The sequence below is a fragment of the Corvus moneduloides genome, chromosome 3 (genome assembly GCF_009650955.1).
Source record: "Corvus moneduloides isolate bCorMon1 chromosome 3, bCorMon1.pri, whole genome shotgun sequence".
Taxonomy (NCBI): Eukaryota; Metazoa; Chordata; class Aves; order Passeriformes; family Corvidae; genus Corvus; species Corvus moneduloides.
In genome coordinates, this window is record NC_045478.1 from 46,833,744 (window position 1) to 46,853,222 (window position 19,479).

Below are 19,479 nucleotides of genomic sequence, written 5' to 3' on the forward strand. Positions count from 1 at the left end.
ACCACAGATTGGTAGGCTAAAATGAGAGACTGCCCATTGAGAATATAATCCTGGTCTGCAGGGGGCACAGAGATTTCTTCATGTCTGGGAAGCAGCCAGTGGTTTACAGTTACTGGACCCTGAAGCTCTGCATTTAGGTACAGCACAACAGGCTGGAAGTTAACCTGAGCCTTAAAGAGGGGGACAGGGGCCTTTAGCTGATGAGAAGAGTGATGATTTGCTTGTGGCAGTTTTAAATATGTAGAAAATACATATGAAAAAAAATATGAAATTTTAAAGGGTGTGTTACCCATGAGCTCAGGAAAGAAGATATTTTCCTGTCTTCCTTCATTAAAAATATAGTGGAAACCCAATAAAATTCTGTCCACATTTTTCAATGTGTTTAAAAAAAAACCAATGGGGTCAATAAGTCCTCTGACAAGAGGCTAAAATGAAGGAAGATAGAGTTCATCACTTCCGTATTTTGAGCCTGTGACTTCCAAAATCAAAGGCTTGGTAATCCTAATGGATTGACTTCCAAATTTCCTTGGATTTGTATTGCTGGACTTGTCTCTCTCCAGGGCTTAGCTGGATCCCTGCAGATAGATTTTTAGGTTTATATGGTGTAATTCCACTTAGTCCAGCTGTAAACTTGTGGTTGCTGAATTAATACATTACAGGGGGGAAAAAAGAAAAAGAAAAGAGTACACCTACAAACCCCCTGGCTTGTATATCAAATCCTGAGGGGGAAAAACTGGGCATTTCAATTAGTTGGTTGTGTGGCCTGATTGAAGAACAGCCCCGTGGCTAACAAAGCTTTGTCTGTAGTATCAGCTTGCTCCTCATCCACCAGGACAAATAGAGTGGTTGGTCATTAACGGGCTAGCCATCGGGTAGGGGTTTTGTTCTTAAATGGGGGCTTTGTCTTATCCCTGCTGTTTAAGCCCTCTCCAAGCACTCCTCACCTGTCATATCTGTCATACATTTAATTCATCACGCTCTCTGGTCAAAAGCTACACTGATAGTATCAAAAGAAGAGGAGGGGGCTTCTTATAACTTTAGCGATCAAAGGAGATTACAAAGCAAATAAGATTTTAATGAAGACGGCAGGTTTGGAAAGGAGAATTTACTGCACTCTGAATCGCTAACACATAAATGTTCGTTTTATCTGTATAGTATTTGAGAGTGGAATCCCAAGCTATTGCAGAAGGAAGGATGGATACATGTGTCGGTTCGTGGTTTTAATTAAAAACACGGAGGAGACGTGGGGGGGAAAAAAGAGCTCTTTTATTTCACATTAAAGGTCATATTTTTATTCTGTAAATATGATAAGCAGACTGTATTTAGACACAAGTTTGTCTTAATGGTGACAAATACATCAAGCAATTTGCTACTGAACTGATATTGTCAGGCCAATGCTCTCTGTTATTTGACCTAAGTTTCAAAATATCAATCACAATACCGAAATACACTTGGCCTCACTATATCTACTAAAGAGGCAAAGGAGGCAGGCAGTTTCCAGTCATAGTCACATAAAGCCACATGTTCCTGGGACCATATGTGATGGGGGCCAGAGCCGCAGAAATGCACCTTTTGTGTGAGTGGGTGTTTTACAGGATGGCAGCCCTGTGCCAGTGGCATGGGGAAAACTGAACGCCCTTCTTTACAGGTTCACACTGAGAAGCACATGCTGCCCTGTGGCACTTTGTCATGGAATGTGAGCCTGCAGCATCCACATCTTAATTCACAGAATATTCCGAATTGCAAGGGACCCATAAGGATCATCTCTTCAGTGAATGGCTCATATAGGGATCAAGCCCACATCCTTGGCATTATTAGCACCATGCTCTAACCAACTGAGCTACTGTCAGTGGTTCATTCACTATTACCCCTTATTAAACCCACAGTCTTTCCACAGAGGAATTTTCCCATTTGGGATTGTCAGTCCAGAGCACATACTCTGTTTTCTGATAAGGTGGAAACAACTGATGGGGAATTATCTGTTGCAGTTCCTAATGCTACTAGTGGACAGTATGCAAATTATGCATGGCCGGTGATCTGGAGATTCAGTTAGCAGCAAAGATGCTCTCCTGGAAACATAGAGGTTGTGGAGCAGATCATCTTGACATACACAAGAGAGCCAGGGGATCAGGCTCAGCTGGTGTGGATTTATGAAAGTCAGGTGCTGTTTGACTAACCTGGTCTCCTTATGACCAGGTGACCCACTTAGGGGATGAGGGAAAGGCTGTGGGTGTTGTCTACCTGGCCTTCAGTAAAGCCTTTGATACTGTCTCCCGCAGCAATCTCCTGGCTATTCATGGCTTGGACAGGGGCACTCCTCACTGGGTAAAAGCTTGTCTGGATGGCCAGGCCCAGAGAATGGTGGTTACATCCAGCTGGTGGCCGATCACCAGTGGGGTTCCCCAGGGTTCAAGACTGGGGCCAGATTTGTTTAATGTCTTTATCAACTACATGGACAAGGGGTTTAAGTTCACCCTCAGTCAGTTCACAGATGACACAAAGTTGGGCAGGAGTGCTGACCTGCTGGAGGGTAGGAAGGCTCTACAGGGGGATCTGGACAGGATAGGCTGGATCAATGGGCCAAGGCCAATTGCATGAGGCCCAACAAAGTGAAATGCCAGCTCCTGCACTTGGTTCACAAGAACCCCATGTAACACTACAGGCTGGGAGAAGAGTGTCTGGGAAGCTGTCCAGCAGAAACGGACCTGAGGTTGCCAGTTGACAGTGGCTGAACATGAGCCAGCCTGTGCCCGGGTGGCCAAGAAACCCAGGGGCATCCTGGCTTGGATCAGCAGTAGAGTGGCCAGCAGGACCAGGGCAGTGATTGTCCCTGTGCTCAGCACTGGTGAGGCTGTACCTCAAACACTGTGTCCAGTTCTGGGCCCCTCACTGCAAGAAAGACATGGAAGTGCCAGAGAGAGTCCAGAGAGGAGCAGCAAACCTGCTGAAGGATCTGGAGCAAAAGCCTTAATGAGGAGCAGCTGAGGGAGTTGAGGTGGTTTAGCCTGGAGAAAAGGCCATTCAATGAGGACTTTACTGTTCTCTATGACAAGAGGAAACAGCCTCAACGGGCACAAAGGGAAGTTCTGATTGGATATATTAGGAAAAATGTCTTCACTGGAAGGGTTGTCAAGCTTCACTGAAACAGGCTGCCCAGAGTAGTGGTGGAGTGACCATCCTAGGAGGAGGTATTTAAAAGCCATGTAGCTGTGGCACTTGGGAACACTTAGAGGTGAACTTGGTGGTGCTGGGCTCATGGATGGAATGATCTTTAAGGTCTATGATCTTAAAGGTCTTTGGTAACTGAAACAATTCTATGAATTTACAAAGTGCTTTGGGCACTGGCTGGCATGTGTGGCATGTACAGAGCCAAACCTGCCCTGTTAGCAGCAGAACTAGGCAGCTTTATTTTTGCCGTTTTTCCTTGTGATGAAAAAAAAGCCTTTGCGATTGCTGAAGCCTTTGATAAAAGAAGGGGTAGTTTGTATTATTAGCATGGATGTAAACATCTTTACTTCAAAGACGGGGGAAGTGGCTGCCTAGCTTTCTTTAAATTGAATAAAAAACATGGGGTCCAGGAAGGAGCTCACAAAACCATGTCTGAACTTGTCAGCCTTTACGGGTTTAGGTGGAAAACTCCAGTTCTCACTTTCCGCTGAGTAATACTGAGAGCTCATTATTTGTGTGGTTTTCAACCTGGCTATGAATTATGAATGATTTACTTAAGAAGTGATAAACTATGGGTCTGCCCTTAAGCTAAGAGGAGGTCCCTACAGCTGAGGTGTTTTGCATTCAGCAGGGAGATGGTCCTCAGCACCCTTCTGATGTTGGAGTTACTGTCTTGTATTTTCATCTGAGGGCTAGTATCCATCCCTTAAGTTTCTCTTCTGCAACCTGCAGGATCTTGTGATACACAAGGCCCAATGAATTAGTTTTACTGAAAGAGAGATGAAAATTCACACGTGATGTGGTGGCATGAATTTAGTTGAACTGAAGTCAGACCCAGGTTTCTTGCAAGTGAAGATGATATAAAGATACAGCCAGGACTGTAGTTCAGAAACTGTGTTTGAATCTTGCTTTGAGTAAGCATGTCAGCAAGTAGTGTCTAAACTGATTTGTTTTAATCAATAGCAATAAAAACTGTGAGTGAATAGGGCCTGTATTTATCTGATACTGTGATGAGACAGTACAGCAGAGGCAGCTGCAGCAGGGCTCTTCCAGTGCTCACACCAGCTCACTGAATGGGTATTAGTGGCACTGGGAGTCCTGCAAGACTCTGCCCTGTAAACAGGGCTGGCACATGTGCCAGACACAAACATTTGCATTTACTGTTGGTTTAAGGACCTCCATGCTTTTATTCATCTGGAAACTGCGGGTTTTTTCCTTTTATTTTTTTTTCCTCAGCCTAAGTTAAGGTGGCAGAGGCTAACTTAAAATATAGTCTTTCCTTTCACAAATTAGAAATTCTGAGAAGGTGCTCAAATTACTCGAGGTATAGACCAACCACCTCTACTAACATGTTCTGGTTATAGATCTTAATAGGTTTTTGCAAGACCAAAGTAGTTAGGTAAAGAAGTGTTTTTTAAAATAACATAAGTCCACATGACAGCATATAAAAGTCAAATGACAGAGCAATTCCTGGGTTATTGTTACAAAACTAACCTTTCAAATGAGCTCCTAAAATGTTCTGTGGTTGGAGTTTCACTTACGGAATTTACTTTTAAGCCACTTTCTCCAAGTTTAAATCTGTCTACAGAAAACTTCAAAAACATTTTTGTTGTTGTTAGGAAAAGAGAGAAAGAAAAACAGCATGCTTTTTTTTCTCTGTGTTAAACCAAGTGCTTTTAAAATGTATCACCCTATACCTGACTGGAATTAAAAAAAACCGAAACAAAACTTTCAGAAACTGGGCATTGGTTTTCTTCGACAGCACAAAAGCCCCCGTGCCAACATTTAGAACTGCAACACATCAACTGCTCTTATAGCTCATACTTTATTCTCTGCATCAAAGCTCTGGTGGGGGGAGTAAAAACAGAGAGTGAGAGAGCGAAAGAGTCAAGCTCTTCAGAGCCTCTAATGACGCGTGCCAAACACGTGGAAGGTAAATCCCCTAATTCAGTCTATTCTTTCAGCATTCCCTGGCGGACGGCCAAGCTAAATATTTCTGCTGGATAAAAAATGCACCCTCCTATGCGGCACTTTCTTAACAGGATGGCTCTCCAGCTTTAGCGGAGGGGGCTTCTCTGGGGGAAAGCCAACATGTGTGTTCTCTTATCTATTTATTTATTTTATTAAAAAGGGGCTTTATGGGCTGTGATTGGATTAACTTAGTGAACCCTGGAGGAAGAGGAAAAACAAATTGGGAAGCTGGTTTAGCACCCCCACCTTTTTGTCATCTTCTTTTGGGATTTCCTGGCTGGCTGCCACCTTGAGCCTGTTGAATGTTCTTTAGATCAATCAATTAAAAAGGCTTTAATATTTGGGTGATTGGAACGCAACATATGGGCTGCTGGTGCGGATGTCATGTGGTGCGTGGAGTTAATTGAAATGATTAATAGAGGTGTTAGTTTCTTCAAGACTAATTGAAGAAAGAATATAATTGGAAGCATAGCCTAACCATTATTGTTGACTTTTTTTTAACATATTGTGTCCCTTAAACACTTGTACATGTTTATAAACATGCAGATGGACTTTGTTTAGATGTCTTCGATGTGGTGATTTGCAAAATCACATCAACTCTACAAAAGTCAAATTTATTTTTATGTAAATTAATCAGAAAAAAAATTTCCTTGTGCCTTGCCTGTTTTCAGTAACCAGTATGTACACTGAATTTCTGGTAACTGTTTGTCTTTACTTCCTTGCCAGACTTAAACCAATTGATTCATCCTCATCATTATCTGTGGGGTCAGAGCATTTATCCACAGAAACTGATCAGGAGCCTCCGAAGGTCTGTTAGTGCCCTCTTTTCTCTGCACAGTGAGTTGTGCAAATGTGAAAATGTGCCAGGTATTTCAGGGAAATAGCATCTCTATTGTACTGCCCCACACCTTGTCAGTTTGACCATATTTCAAAGGGATCCAGTTATAAATATATCAAGGACTGGCAGAAATCTGGATTTGACAGTCAGAAAGAAATATCAAGTTAGAGAAATTCAGAAGATTTAACTGAGATTTAACTCTTTTGGCCTCTCCACCTTCTTTAAGAATAATAACTTTTTTTTTCAGGAGTAGTCACTTGGGAATTTCTATTAAAATTGTTAAACTGTTGTGAAATACAAAATGAAAGCAATGAACTGGCTGCAGAGGACATCTGGCAGCAAGGAGAGGGTATGAAGGATGTGTCTCTGAAAGTCATCCTGCTGCACAGGCCGGCTCTCAGGGTAGAAATGGGGAAACAGAAAACATGACAATCTCTGGTCTGCCCAAGCACTGCGTGAGGAGGAGCAGTGTCGCGTCCTGCTCACTGCTGGGCTGTGGTTACAAGTGCCGTAGCAAACTTTCAGATGGGGATTTCTTAAAACTGAAGGCAATGGCTTAAATGACTTACGAATCTGCTAGAGGGCTAGTGTTTACTTGTGGGAGAAGAAAATCAGGCAAGATGGCAATGAAGTGTTGATCTCAAAGGTAAGTCAGTTCAGATTGAGGACACATAAGCTACACTTAGAAGTGCATTTTTTTCACACCAGCTTTCTTTTTGCCTCCTTTTGGTAATAGGGGAAATGCTTATGCATAATTTTAATGTTCTGGAAAAGAACCATCTTCCTGGAAAGGACACACATATTTTCTCTATTTGTTTTCCTTTGCACATGTGGTGCAGCTTATGCATGTGTGTACCTTTTTCGGTAGTCAGAAAGTTTATTCTCCAGCCCAGAATAAACTGAGCAGAGAAGTGATAGATAAGTTTAGAGGGGGTTTGTTTTTGGCTTAGAAGGAAAGAGTATAGGATGGTTTTAATATTTTAGAGTCTTCCCACACAGATTTCCAGTGATGCTTTGAAGGCAACTGTGCGTCTGCAAAGACTTTGAGCCTCCCCGGAAGATGTGGCCTGTCTTGCGTACAGATCTGAGCAAAGCGTTTGTAGAAAGGAAGTGGCTGTCCTGTACTGGGGGCTGAGAGGAAGGGAAGACATTAGGTCTGATTGCAAGCTTCCCTTACTCCCCGTTGCCTGATTTGTGTGCACGTAGTGCTAATAATTTTAGATGAGAGGATGTGCTGGACAGACTGGTGCAAATTAATCTTTCAAAAAAATTTTTCTATTATTCGGTGATGAGATTAGTCATTCAGGGATCTGGTTTTATTACAGCAAGCTACTGCAATCACCTAGTCACTTGTTTATATTTCTAATCTTACCAGTGATGAAAAATAGGAGTCTCAGCATTCCATTGCCTGCATTGCCCATTAGGATTTAGTACAAGAAAAGGAGAAATTTGTATAAACTTGCTGGAATAGGAGCATCCTCTCTGTCTCTATCAAACCTTGCCATGTTGTATAGTAAATAAAATTCTAGTGCTCTGGCCTGGGTCACTGAAAAAGGGTTTAAATCTATGCACATGCTTTGTATGTGGCTTGTATCTGATGGCAATATTCTCATTCTCATACAAATGAGAATGTTCAGTAACATCCCCCTAAAATAAATCTCAGGGAACTGATATCTAGTAGCCTGCTAGCATCACCAGTTGCTAAGACAGACAATTTGCATTGGGAGATCTCACTTTTAGGTTCTCATAAATCTACCAAATTCTTAATGTGTGGCTCAGGTGTTTCTTGCATTTTCCTTTCCTGTGGATGCATTTTCCCCCAAAATCTATTCCGTCATTTCCAAGAATTTGGCTGTGACAAAAATTGTATTGCTAACATTAGGAGTGTGATGAGTTTTCTGTTGAAAAGTAATCTCCACCATCTTTTGAAGCACAAGTTTGAATGACAGGTTCAGTGGCTTGGGGGAAGGGCAGCGTATGTGGCAGGGGAGGGTAGTGACTGGCATTGTCTGGGGTGCTCGAATGCCATCCCCTCTGCCAGGAGCACTTCCCAGTTAATGGATCTCCACATGTGCTTCATTTGCACTGGGTCTCTGTCAGAGCAAGACCAGAACACACTCTGGTCCTGTCCCTACCTCCATCTCTGACTCCCATGCCCAGGAGAATTGCTTTTGAGCTAGAAGCCGGCCTAGAGGATTGGCAGAGCAGCCCTCCCAGGAGCTGCAGGAGGGCATCATGGTCCCATCAATGGGCTAACACTTTTAGGCCTAGAATGAAACACCAGAACCAAGAGCAGAGGGAGTGCATGTTCAGCACGTGCTCATTGCAAACCATCCTGAGGCCAGAGAGTCATCAAAAGGGACTGTTTTTGAAAGCCTACGGACAAGAGCTGAACCTGGAGGGGATTATGAAGGAGGAGAGACTATGCCTGGAGATCAGCAGTGTCAGGGAAGAGGGAAACTGAGAGTAAGGTTAGTACAAGACCAAGGGATTTATCTTTATGGGTTATTGTGGACGAAGACAAGCAAGCTCGGTGTTAAAAGCGGGTGGGATGTAAGCCAGCTCTGATCCAAAAGCTGCCTGGCTGCATTAGCATGGTGCTAAGCCCAAGCTAATATATCCGGCTTCTCACCAGGGCTTATTAGCTCGGGCTCACTGCCATACTAACATAGTGACAGGAGTTCCAGTTGGCCTGACACCATGTCTGCTCAATGTGTGAACTGAGCTCAGGGCTACATGCCTGCACAGGAGCACCAGGAGATGCCTGGAGACTTGACTGCACCACACTGATGAGGAGGCTGTGGAGGCCAGGTCTCCTGGTCAGCAGGCAGGGGCACATGGGGATGCAGAGCTTGCCATGTTTGCTTAAAGTAGGACAGGAAAGAAGTGCAGGGCAGATGAGGAACCAGGAGGGACTGAAACTGGCTTGATGAGAAGACTTGGCACACAGGAGCCTGGGTGTGGGAGTGGTAGATGTGAGTGACTGGAAAGGGAAACTACAAGAGGGGTCAGGAGGAACAAGCTGAGGACTTGCTGGGCAAGGAAACCAATCAGAAGTCTGAGTCGAGCACTGGAAGAGGAAGAAAAAACTCCACACCACACCTGGCATGAAATCAAGATGCCTGAAAGCAGTCATTCCTCTGCTGCCAGACTGTCACCTGCTGAAACCCACCAACAGAAGTGTCCTATCCCTTACAATGCTTGTGCTGACCTTGCCAAAAACAAGCATATGGTTGCTTTGAGCCGGGTCTGCCAGCGTCCCTGTGGAGGTCTGCCTATGGCAGATCAGAATACCTCAGCTCCATTCTTGATCTGTGTAGGCATCAGAGTAGTGCTAGGTCATGAGATCTCTGCTTTTTCTATTTGCAGTTTCAAAAATCAGCATAAAAACTGTAGAAAAACCTTACTAAAATTGCAAATTCAAGTTCTCCAGCGTTTAAGGTTGTTTGCCTAACTCCAATTTGATCCTCTTATGCATTATGATACAGTCTTTAATTACTCATTTAATTACTGTTAACTGGCTACTTGCCTCATTCAGGCATACGACAGGCTTGCTAGGGGAGATGAATTGGGGTGGTGTAATAAAATGTTATCTTTAAGACACCTCTTCCCGCCATCCCATTTGCTGCTGCGTAAGGAAGCAAGGCAGCCATAGTAGGAAGAAGTGCTACTCTTCTCTGAGCAGGTGAGCTCTGCTCTGAAGAGCTACGTATTATTCTTACCTGAATAGGATTCTGAACAAGATTCATGCCAATTCACCTCAGCAAAGCCTTTTGCAGGTGGGCAATAATTTTGACATCTTTCTGGGTGCCTGATGTGAAGCCCTGCAAAATATAGAGCTATCACAGATGCCAGGAAGAGAAATGCTTTGAACATAGAAAATAATGCACTGTTCTGAGTCAATCGGCTGCTCTGCATCCCAAAATTAATGTATGCTTTTGATGTTAATGTCATTGTGTCTCCATACCCCTTCTGCAGAGCGAGAATAGCAATAATACCTTCATCAACATATGGGGGAGGTATTGTGAAAATCAGATTAGTCATTATTTGATGTTTGCAAAGTGTTCAAGTGCTGCTGTTCTGATGAGCAAAGCGGAAAAATACAAGACAAAATTGGTTGTCTTCATTTGAATGGTCTGTGGTTAAAGTAAGGCACTGGGCCTTTCAAGGAGAAAGGAGAGAGAAAAAATCTGGAAAACAGCTCTTCTAGTCAGCACTCTTCTTTCTAAACGCCGAATGAGGTGGAGAAAAAGATGGTGCATCTTACGCCAGGACTGCAGAACTGAGTTTCTGTACACGATCCTAGATCTCCTGGCATCTCCTACCAACTGAAAGAATGCCTGAGTTTGCACCGTAATAGGTCTCCATTTACCGACATTTTGGAATATTTGTCTCACTATAAAACTTGGGGGTTTTAATGTGCGTCTGTTGTCTTGCAAATCTGATGGTTGGCTGTAGGTTTTTACAGAACTTTGACTCAGCTTCAGGGAAGGAGGAATGAAGAAGCAGAAGAGTGAACTTCTGGAAGCTGAAACCCTCCTTTCCCTAGGTTTGAGCAATCTGTGCTGTTATGAAACCTTTTGAAATCTCATTTGCTGATGTCTTTCTGACCCCCCAAATTATTCTTGTGTAAATGTTGACACCCAGCAGAGATGAAATCATTGACTTGAGAAAACACAACCAGCTTATCAGAAACTGCACAATTCCAACAATATACTAGCAACACCAGCCTTTCTTCTTCCTTTCTTTTTTGTCTTATTTTTTTTCAATTGTTTGTGGTTAGTTGGCAGATGGTATTGTGAATCAGACTGTATGTAACTGAGGGAACAGAATGGTTTTTTCAGTTCACGTAAACCCAAATCCATGTCACAAATCAAACTCGTTTTATTTTCAGGTCTTTTGTGTGCTTATGATTTTGGTATGTTTACTCATTTCATGTTGATAGTTTTAATTACACACTCACAGAATGTATAAGCAGAACAAGAACTAGATATGTTTTCCAACTGAATTCAGGCTGTCTGTAAATTTTCTCTGTGTGTTGTACCCATAGCTCACTGAAATCAAAGGACATCAAAGTTTCTCCACTAACCACCTGAAATCAGTTAGTCCTCAATTGGTTCTTTTTATGATCCCGACACTAAAGTTGTGTGATTTGTTTGCTGAAGGAAAGTGATTTAAAAGTGGACAGACAAAACCATCAGAAAAATGTTGAGGCTTTGGTCTCCTGTATCATGCTGTTAGACACCAGGCAGGGCAAAAGGAACAATTGCAATCCATTTATTCATGGCCAACTGTAAAGCCAGAAGATGCATTAAAACTTGACTTTACACCTTGGAGGTTTAGGATCACGACGTAACTCCATAAAGAAAAATCTTTACACGGAGTTTGCTGTGCATAGGAGAAGGGAGCTGCCCTCTAGCAAACTAGGAAAAAAATCAAAATAGTCTTGTTGGTTAAAAGCATCAATTTTGAGTTCTGCTGTTCACATGTGAGTTTTGGTGTTTTATGTTTCAAATTAAAGGCGTGGCTGAATGTTCATTATCCCTATGATAAAAGCAGTAGAAATAGGTGCAAAATGGCCCTTGTGCAATGCTGTAATTTACCTTTATTTTAAACTGGCTTACGCATCTTAATACATTATGACAATCAGAATTATCAGGCCACCAGGCGGAGAGGAGTTTGTTTTGTTAATTGCTCTTGTTAAGCCTAATTACAGAACGGGGTGGAGTGGATGTGAGGGGAGGGAGGAATCTGCTAGCAAGAGGAAATTCTAAAATCCTCGGAGCAGTTCCAGGCAGTGTGTGTTGGGGAGCAAGAGTGCGGGTGTGGTGTGGTGTGCATGAGCATGCGTGTGTGTGTGTGAGAGTGAATGACAGACTTTCCATATGGACTAAAACCTGAGGTGCATCAGCTGGAGGTGGGGAACCTGTGCTGTGTGGACATGTGAAGGTACAGCTGAACAAAGAACTGTGCTGTAGTTTTCTTTATGAACTAAAGCCTTTTTTTTTGAGGGGGACGGGGGGGGGGGTGGGCGGGCGATGAAGATGCACATTACTTACTTTGCTGTTAATCTTTGAGGTTTGCATCAGATTGAGTGTTAAAATGGTGTGCTGATATGCTGCACCATTCTTTGATGTTACAGGTTGCCACGTAGCTGTGGGTTGGTATCCTAAAGCCCTTTGAAACGTTTTCCTTCTTCCCAGTGATTGTAGCAGGAATGTGCGGTGCACAGACTGCGTTACTTGTTTATACTCTCCAATTGAAAGCATACATCCAAAGAGCCCTTCTGCCCTGCATTATTCCAGTTTGTTTATGTGCCCCACATTACGCTGTTGGCGAATTACTGTGCCTGACCTGCATTGTCAGCCCCCTCCATTGCCTCGGGAGCCTCCGGCACAGAAGTTTCTGATAAGGCAGTTTTGAACAAGCCAGACACCAAGTGAATGATTCTGTAACAAATCTGTGCTCTTCTCCGGGGTATGTTACCTGACTTGTTTGCTGCCAAGGTGGTTTTATTGGTTTGGCTACTGGGTGGAGGGAGGAGACTGGAACAGCACACAAGTCACGTTTTTGTTTTGCTTAATTATAACGTACACTTTTAATAAAACCTTTTAGTGCCGTGAATTAAATGTCATTGCAATCCTGCACAAGAAGAAAAATGTTACTGCTATTGTAGCTGACAGCTGAGTGGTTAGATGGCCAGTGTGAGTCTGAGGCTCAGAAGCCTTTACTTTGCTGGCTGGAGATACTGCTGGGTAAATGTGTTTACTTTTTCCTTAGTATTTATACTAGTTAATGTGTCGCACTAGATAAATCTACTTCCTGAGTCCATCTTTCAGCTTGCTCTCTTCCCTCCCAGTTGACAAATGGTTTGAGTTTGACACCGTTTTATCAGTTGAGCCCCTGCTGGGTGCTGCTTGCCCACTTGTTTCTGCTTTATCGTGAAAAGTGAATTATCTGCAATATTTTGCTATCATCTAACTAGCAGTTGGCAGGCTTTCCTATATGAACTGATTTAGATTTCAGCAAGGGGAGGCTGTTGTCTTTCTCTGCAAAGCCCTGTTGTTGCTCTCCAGGAAAACAAAAGATCCCGGAGCTTTCTGCACCGCAATCTGCTGCTGTCCCACTTTCAAGGAGGTGTTTTGTTTGTTGCGGCAGCTTCCTATCTTAAAATGATAAATTGAGCAGACATGTGTGCTGCTTTAAACCACTGTCTCCAGGGCTTTGTGTTCACTTAGGATAAAATACATTATTTTGTGGTAGGCTCTGGTGTGATTTAAACTTGGTTTAAAGATTACAGAGCAAAAGGAAAAGCATCAACATCTTCAGCAGTGGTAGTTTGATGAGGAATCACTGTCAGAAGAAGAACTCTACTGACTTAACCTCAAGTGGGTTGCAAATGCATTAGGGATTCATTAATATTAATAGTAGAATAGACATTTCCTGCTTTCATTTGACATCTTCTAAGCTATTTTTTTTTTTTAAGAGCAACTTGAAGTGCAGTTTTAACACTTATTCAAGTTACTACAAGGATGATAAGCTAAAGTTAAACAGAAGAAGACCTCTGAGTGTGTGGGATTGGTCTCTAGGAGTCCTGGAATTTGGTGCTGTGCTTTAGAGAAAGATAGTGGTAAACTCTCGGGTGAGACTTTCAGGGCAGTTTGCAAAATGGGTCCGTTAGGTACGACTGCAACCAGAATAAACTGTTGTCACAAGAAATTGTTCTATGAGGGTGACAAGAAGGTCACTTTCAAAATGACATGTAAAGGGTAATAACTGTGTAGATTTCTAAGGTGGACACAGTAGTGGCTTGTTCATAAGTTCAGGGATGAAAAAAAAAATCCAAACCTTTCTTGAGTCTCCAAATACTTTGCGAGGTTGGCTGAACAGCTCCGTTTGAAAAATAAAAAGATCCAAGGTAATTTTTACTTGCTTTCAATCTTCTAAATCCTGTGATGCACATTTTCATGCTTCTGCTCTGTCGCCAGCAGGCTTTCAAGATTTATTCAAGGGGGAAAAAAAAAAAAGAAATTTGACAAAATCACCAAATATCTTTTGAGATACAAAAAAACCCCAAGAACTTTGTTAGGACCAGGAGGGAATTGTAATTGTAATGATCGTTTTTCAGCATCCTGCATATCACAATTTCACCCACTGAGCCCTTTAAGTAAGAACTTGTGACAGTGGCATGAGGCAGGGGGCTTGCTTTTTATAGAAAACACAGCTAGGAGTCCCAGTTCGTAAAATGTCAAAAGAAAACAGGTAATCCCCCACAAATCACCTAGTCTGGCAAGTCTAGTGATGCAGCAGCTACAAATGCAGAAGTACACATGAGTTTGGCAGCTCTTACTGATAGGGCAATTTGAATTGTCAGTGTGCGTCTGCTCTACTTGTTGAGCCTAATGAAAAGTACAGTTTAATCACTGGTGTGCCAAATTGACCATGATTAGCTGTTATTGCAGATTAGCGCATTGTCTGGGGCTCCAGAATTATTGATCCGGGTGCTGTGCTCTGGTGTTTTCTGTGCCCTCTATCGTAACCTCTTCTTAATGCTTAGGGCAGAGAAGCAGGAAAGGAGAGTAGGAGGGAAGAAGTCCAGATGGGAAGAAAACAGGTCCTGAAAAGACCACATAGGAACTAGGTCAGGTACTCTGGAGATTAAAGAAGCATGCTTCATCCCTGGACGCAGGAGGCAGGGACAAGTAGCATACAATTACGAGGAATTAGAACGGCAACAAGTAGTGCAGATTTATCAGCTTTAATTGTCTATTGTCAGGACAGAGCCCTTCTTGTAGATCAGGCGCTGCCAATGCTTTAATACCTCTAATGGACTCTCTATTGTGGGATTATCTCTCCTAAGGACAATGTATTTCTTAAAACTAGTTGTTTTGGGAGAGGGAGGAAAAAAAAGAAAAAAAAAAGAAAAGAAGTAGCTGCAGCCCTCGGGTTTTTGTTGGTTTTTTTTTTTTCCTCCCTCTCTGGTTTGTCACATTTGCAGGAAGTAGCTGAGAGCCCAGTGTTGCTCTTCTGTCAGCAGCGCTATTCCTTCAGGGGAACTGATAGATACCTATTGAACATTAACCCCCTTTGCTCCACCTTCCCCAACGAGCTCCTCCAGAAACAATAGCTGGTTGATAAAGAGCAGATAAGCAAGGACACCCGGCTTAAGAATCTCTCTGCTATCTTTATTTTAAAAGCTTTCCTGGGTTTTGCAAAGTAAACATTACAACATTTAAAGAAGGATAAGGTGTCAACTATTTAATGAGAAGTTGTGTTTAATAGCACAGGAATTCTTCCCTCCCCCAGCCAACACGCAGGTATGAAAAGACTGTTATTTCACCACCCTGGGATAGGAGAGGTGGAGAAATGACAACTGCACTCTTAGAAGCTTAAAAAGTGGTTCTTCAGACCAACCCTACCAGATTCCCTAATCAACTCTAAACATACAGTCACTATTTTGAATCCTTTGGTCCTCAATGCACGGTAGTCACACTGCTGGATCTGTGATAATCTGTGGGTAAATATTTTCATTTCCACCACATGCACTTTGTCATGGTGTGTAGCTGTTGTTTTTGTTAATCTGTTTTGAAATGCACTCTGTGGCCAGCTTTTTGTCTGAGAAAAGTGGCATAGTTCCACCCATGGATCTTGCCTTCCTTCTGCTATGTTCATCAGCTCCAGGAGACCAGGCGGCCCGGAGAGTATCTGGCATCAAAACTGAATTGTGCAGGAGCACACTCTGAAGTTTCACCATTGGTCGTATCACTGTATCTTACCAGGCAAGCTGAGGTGAAAATACCCCAAAAAGTGTAATGACTGCCAAGTTGGGAACAGACATGAAAGTTGAAATAATACAATTCATTCTGAGGTGACTTCATTATTTCAGCTTGTTGTGAGCTTGTTATGGGACTGATGTCTGAAGTATTCACAGGACTGAGCCTTCTAATATATGTCTACCATCCGATCCCTCCTCCATGACAATCTGGAAATCAGCCTATTTTAAATGAAAATTTTCCAAAGCACATTCTTTTTTCAGTCCTCTTGTCACCAGTAAGGTTGGAAAGTAGTTGGAATGGGTTGGCCTGTTGTCATTTGTGTTTCCTCAGACTCAGTTACAATAGACAGAACATTCAAAAGTCCAAGGCTGGGATGTGAAAGGTTGAATTTGTACTCAGATTTTCCCGTCCAATATAAGCTTGTGTTGGTAGAAACATGCAAAGACTATAAAAGTGTTCTTGTATGGGTTCTTGACTGTCCTCCCAAGACTACCATTGCTCAGAAGTGTGATGGGAAGGCTGACAGTAGCCAAGAAGGGAACATCGTGGTCCACCTTCTCACAAAGCCTTCTTTCTGTCCTGATAGCAGGCCCAGGTAGCCTTGACTCCTTCTCCTCAAACTCAAGGCTCAACAAGAGGAAAAGGCTGAAGCTTAGTTCTCACTTCTGTGTGCTGTGAGAATGTTTTTATTCCATTGGAGGAGAATTGTTTTGGCTTATTCATATGTCATCTGAGTAGTATTTTAATAAGGCCTAGTGGGAAACAAAAAGGGATATGGCATTTTAGTTTGACTCCTTTTTTCTCTTTTTAAGGAAAATTTCTTGAGAGGATAAAACAACAGAAACCAAAAGTGATGTTAAGGCTTGCACTAGGCAGTAGCTGAGAGTGCAGCCAAAAGATCTGCTCTTGGTATTGCAGAGCAGAGACAAAAATAAACGTTTGGCATTTGGAAGTGCTACGAGGTAATGACCAGGGTGCTCTGTAATTAAAGGCAGTCCCTGAAAGCTGCATGTGTTTATTCAAAAGCCTTCTGGCTATAGCACACACCACCCCAAATGCCCTTGCAAAAACCTTCTTGTAGATTCAAGTGCAATTTTAATTTCTCTCCTTATAGGCAATACCAGCTGAAGTTGTCTAGGCCATACAAAGCCTCTGAGATCATATCTGAACCCCATAGGCAGTGTTTTGCAAAGGTCAGGCCAGTCTGAAGGAAGATGGCTGTAACTTTTCCTGTTGCCCAGTCACTAAAGTGTGCTGGGTGTCTCTCTTTCCCTTGAATCTGACAGCAACCACGTTTTCAAAAACATGGCCCCAAAACAAGAGTGCATATCAGAACTTGAAAGCAAAGCAAGTTCTTCTTAGAGTTTGATTTCTCAGTTGGCTTTTAAAAGATGTGCAGTTGTGCAACTACATCATGTACCTTCTCCAAGTAATGACCACAACTGGTCCCCAAATGTTTACCAGCACAAGGATGCCTACATGCAGGAAGTGGGAAATGGGGGTGGGTCTGATAGTTACTCTTGATGTGGTCAATCTGCCACTGACCTTGTTTGGGGAAGGGGAGGATGTGAAAATGAGACTCTCCTTTAATCTCTTGTGTGCATTTTATCTCCCCTCCAACTTTTAAAAGAAATTTCATCTATTAGAGCCAGCTCCCTTCCCTCCTTCTTCCCCTTACAATTACAGCAGGCCCAGGGAGAACAGCAGCAGTGGCAGCTGAGGCTGAGTTGCACAGGCTTGTTGTTGAGCTGAAGTGGTGATAGCATCAAAGGAAATGGATGGGGATTTCTGAGATCAGAGCTGTTAGGGCCATTCATGATTTGTTGCCAGGCTGAAAGCTGCTGCAGAGAGAGCTGCCTGAGAAATGCTGATTAATACAGTAATTGAGGTTTTCTATGAGCGAGAAGGAAAAAATTAAAATATGACTAAAAATGTTCTTTTTGAAATGAACAACATTTTGAAATTGCACATTCCAGACAATAGCAGCTACTGGTACAAATGATTTCTATAAAAGAGCAGAAAACTTCTGGTTGAACACGGCATCTTTTTATGTTTCTCTCTTAAGGAGGAAGGTCAGAAGGTCAGTCTATATATTTCTTTAATGGCAGAGTTTCCTTTGTGATTCTTACTTTAGTACACATTCTTAACAATTTGTTTCTGTCTCTTTTTCTTGATAAACTTAGTTTTATTCCAGATCAGGCACTGTTAGGCTGGATCTGCACATCAGCAAAACTCCTTCTCCTGCACTAAGGTAGTTCTGGGCTCAGCTTCACTGAGACACCTGGAACTAATTTCAGGATAGCCTCAGAGCGTGCCACAGAGTTATTTGAAGTCCATAGGCTTCGTAGGCTGTACTCACCTCCCCAGGCTCCAGGGATAGAGCCGCACTGACCTGGGATATTGGCATCCTCCTGATGAATATTTCACTTCATCTGATGTGATCTAATCTAATCTCTGCTTCCACTTGTTTTCCAGTCCAAAAGCATTCTCAGTTCCTTGAAAAGCAGATTTGCCTTTTTCCCTGCTCTCCTTCACATTAAGAAGATCAGTCCCTGAAGGAAACACACCAACCCTTTCTTCTCGTCCCCATCCCCCCCCCCCCTTTTTTTTTTTTGTTTTTCTTTCAAGCTAACAGGGAAGTGAAAAGCTCTGAAACAGCTGCCTCTCGGAGTGAGACTATTTTTCGGTAAAATAATCACCTTCAGTATGACTACATTGTTTTTCTGTTCTATGCAGTGTGACTCAGCATCAGTTAATTAACCCAATCAAGTAGGCTGGATTTCTCTCCTTTAATGAATGGTTCTTCCTACTTCAGAGCCTTCCTAGACCTCATTTTGGATGTGCCTCGGTTTTACAGGGTATATCCAACTACATTTATATCCTTCAGCCCCAGTGCTCAGGCCACCTCTCTTGTGGAATTACACTGTGGTGGCAGTTAAGGCAGGACACTCACTTGCCAGCAGTTGCCCTACTTAGGTCTGCTGCCACGAGCCCTCCCGCGTTAGCGCATACGGAAGGTCTTTACACAGATATGCTATTCTCAGCATCGCAGGCCGAAAATGGCAAGTAATCCTTTCCACACGTCTTTTTATCAGCGGGAGGAGAAGCAGGTTAAGGGAAAGGGGTTTGTGTACGCCTGTCAGAGAGACAGACAGGCACCCGATTGCATAAACCTGCTTCCCGCCCCCCCCCCCCCCACTTCTCCCTTTTTCCTGTGAAGAAATATGTAACACTGAGATCACCCTAGAATATAAGTGCATGTAGGTTTAGAAGAAGAATGTGAAACTAGCTGCCACATAAAATGCCAGGCAACTGATGAGAAATACACTTGCAGACGTGTGAGAAGAAGGAAAAGTAGTAGAGTTGCCTCACAGTGAAGCAGCTAGCATTTGCACTGGGCTGTGGATGGCTATAAATGGAATTGTGCATCACCGTTCCTCTGAGCCCGAGGACGCCTCGCTGAAGAGACAGGACCACTGAAGGAAGTAAGGCATCTGGTTGTTTTGTAATGAGAAGCAGGAATGCTCTTAATAATAAACAAACAGGACATTGTATGCCATCATCACAGGATGTCCTTCCTTCAGCCAACATGCTGGCTTGGATCGGAGGAAAAAAACTGGGCGCTGGGATCTGCTGATTGGTCTACCAACTCTCCTTCCATCAGCAGTGTGTTCCTGGATGGCTGCTCACACATTGGCCCATCCACGATCCGTGCTCGTTTTCCTA

At 43.0% G+C, this 19,479-nt stretch overlaps 1 protein-coding gene across 5 annotated transcripts in view; it reads left to right on the top strand.

Moving 5' to 3' along the window:
• Positions 1–19,479, top strand: part of PRDM1 (PR/SET domain 1) — a 111,481-nt gene that overhangs the window by 67,437 nt on the left and 24,565 nt on the right. Inside the window, exon 1 of one of the 5 annotated variants that reach the window (XM_032101363.1) lies at positions 11,792–11,926. The exons of the other annotated variants lie outside the window; for them this stretch is intronic. The gene's annotated coding sequence lies outside the window, so the exon portion shown is untranslated. Of the gene's footprint in view, positions 1–11,791; positions 11,927–19,479 lie in introns of those variants that run through there. 5 annotated transcript variants of the gene reach the window in all.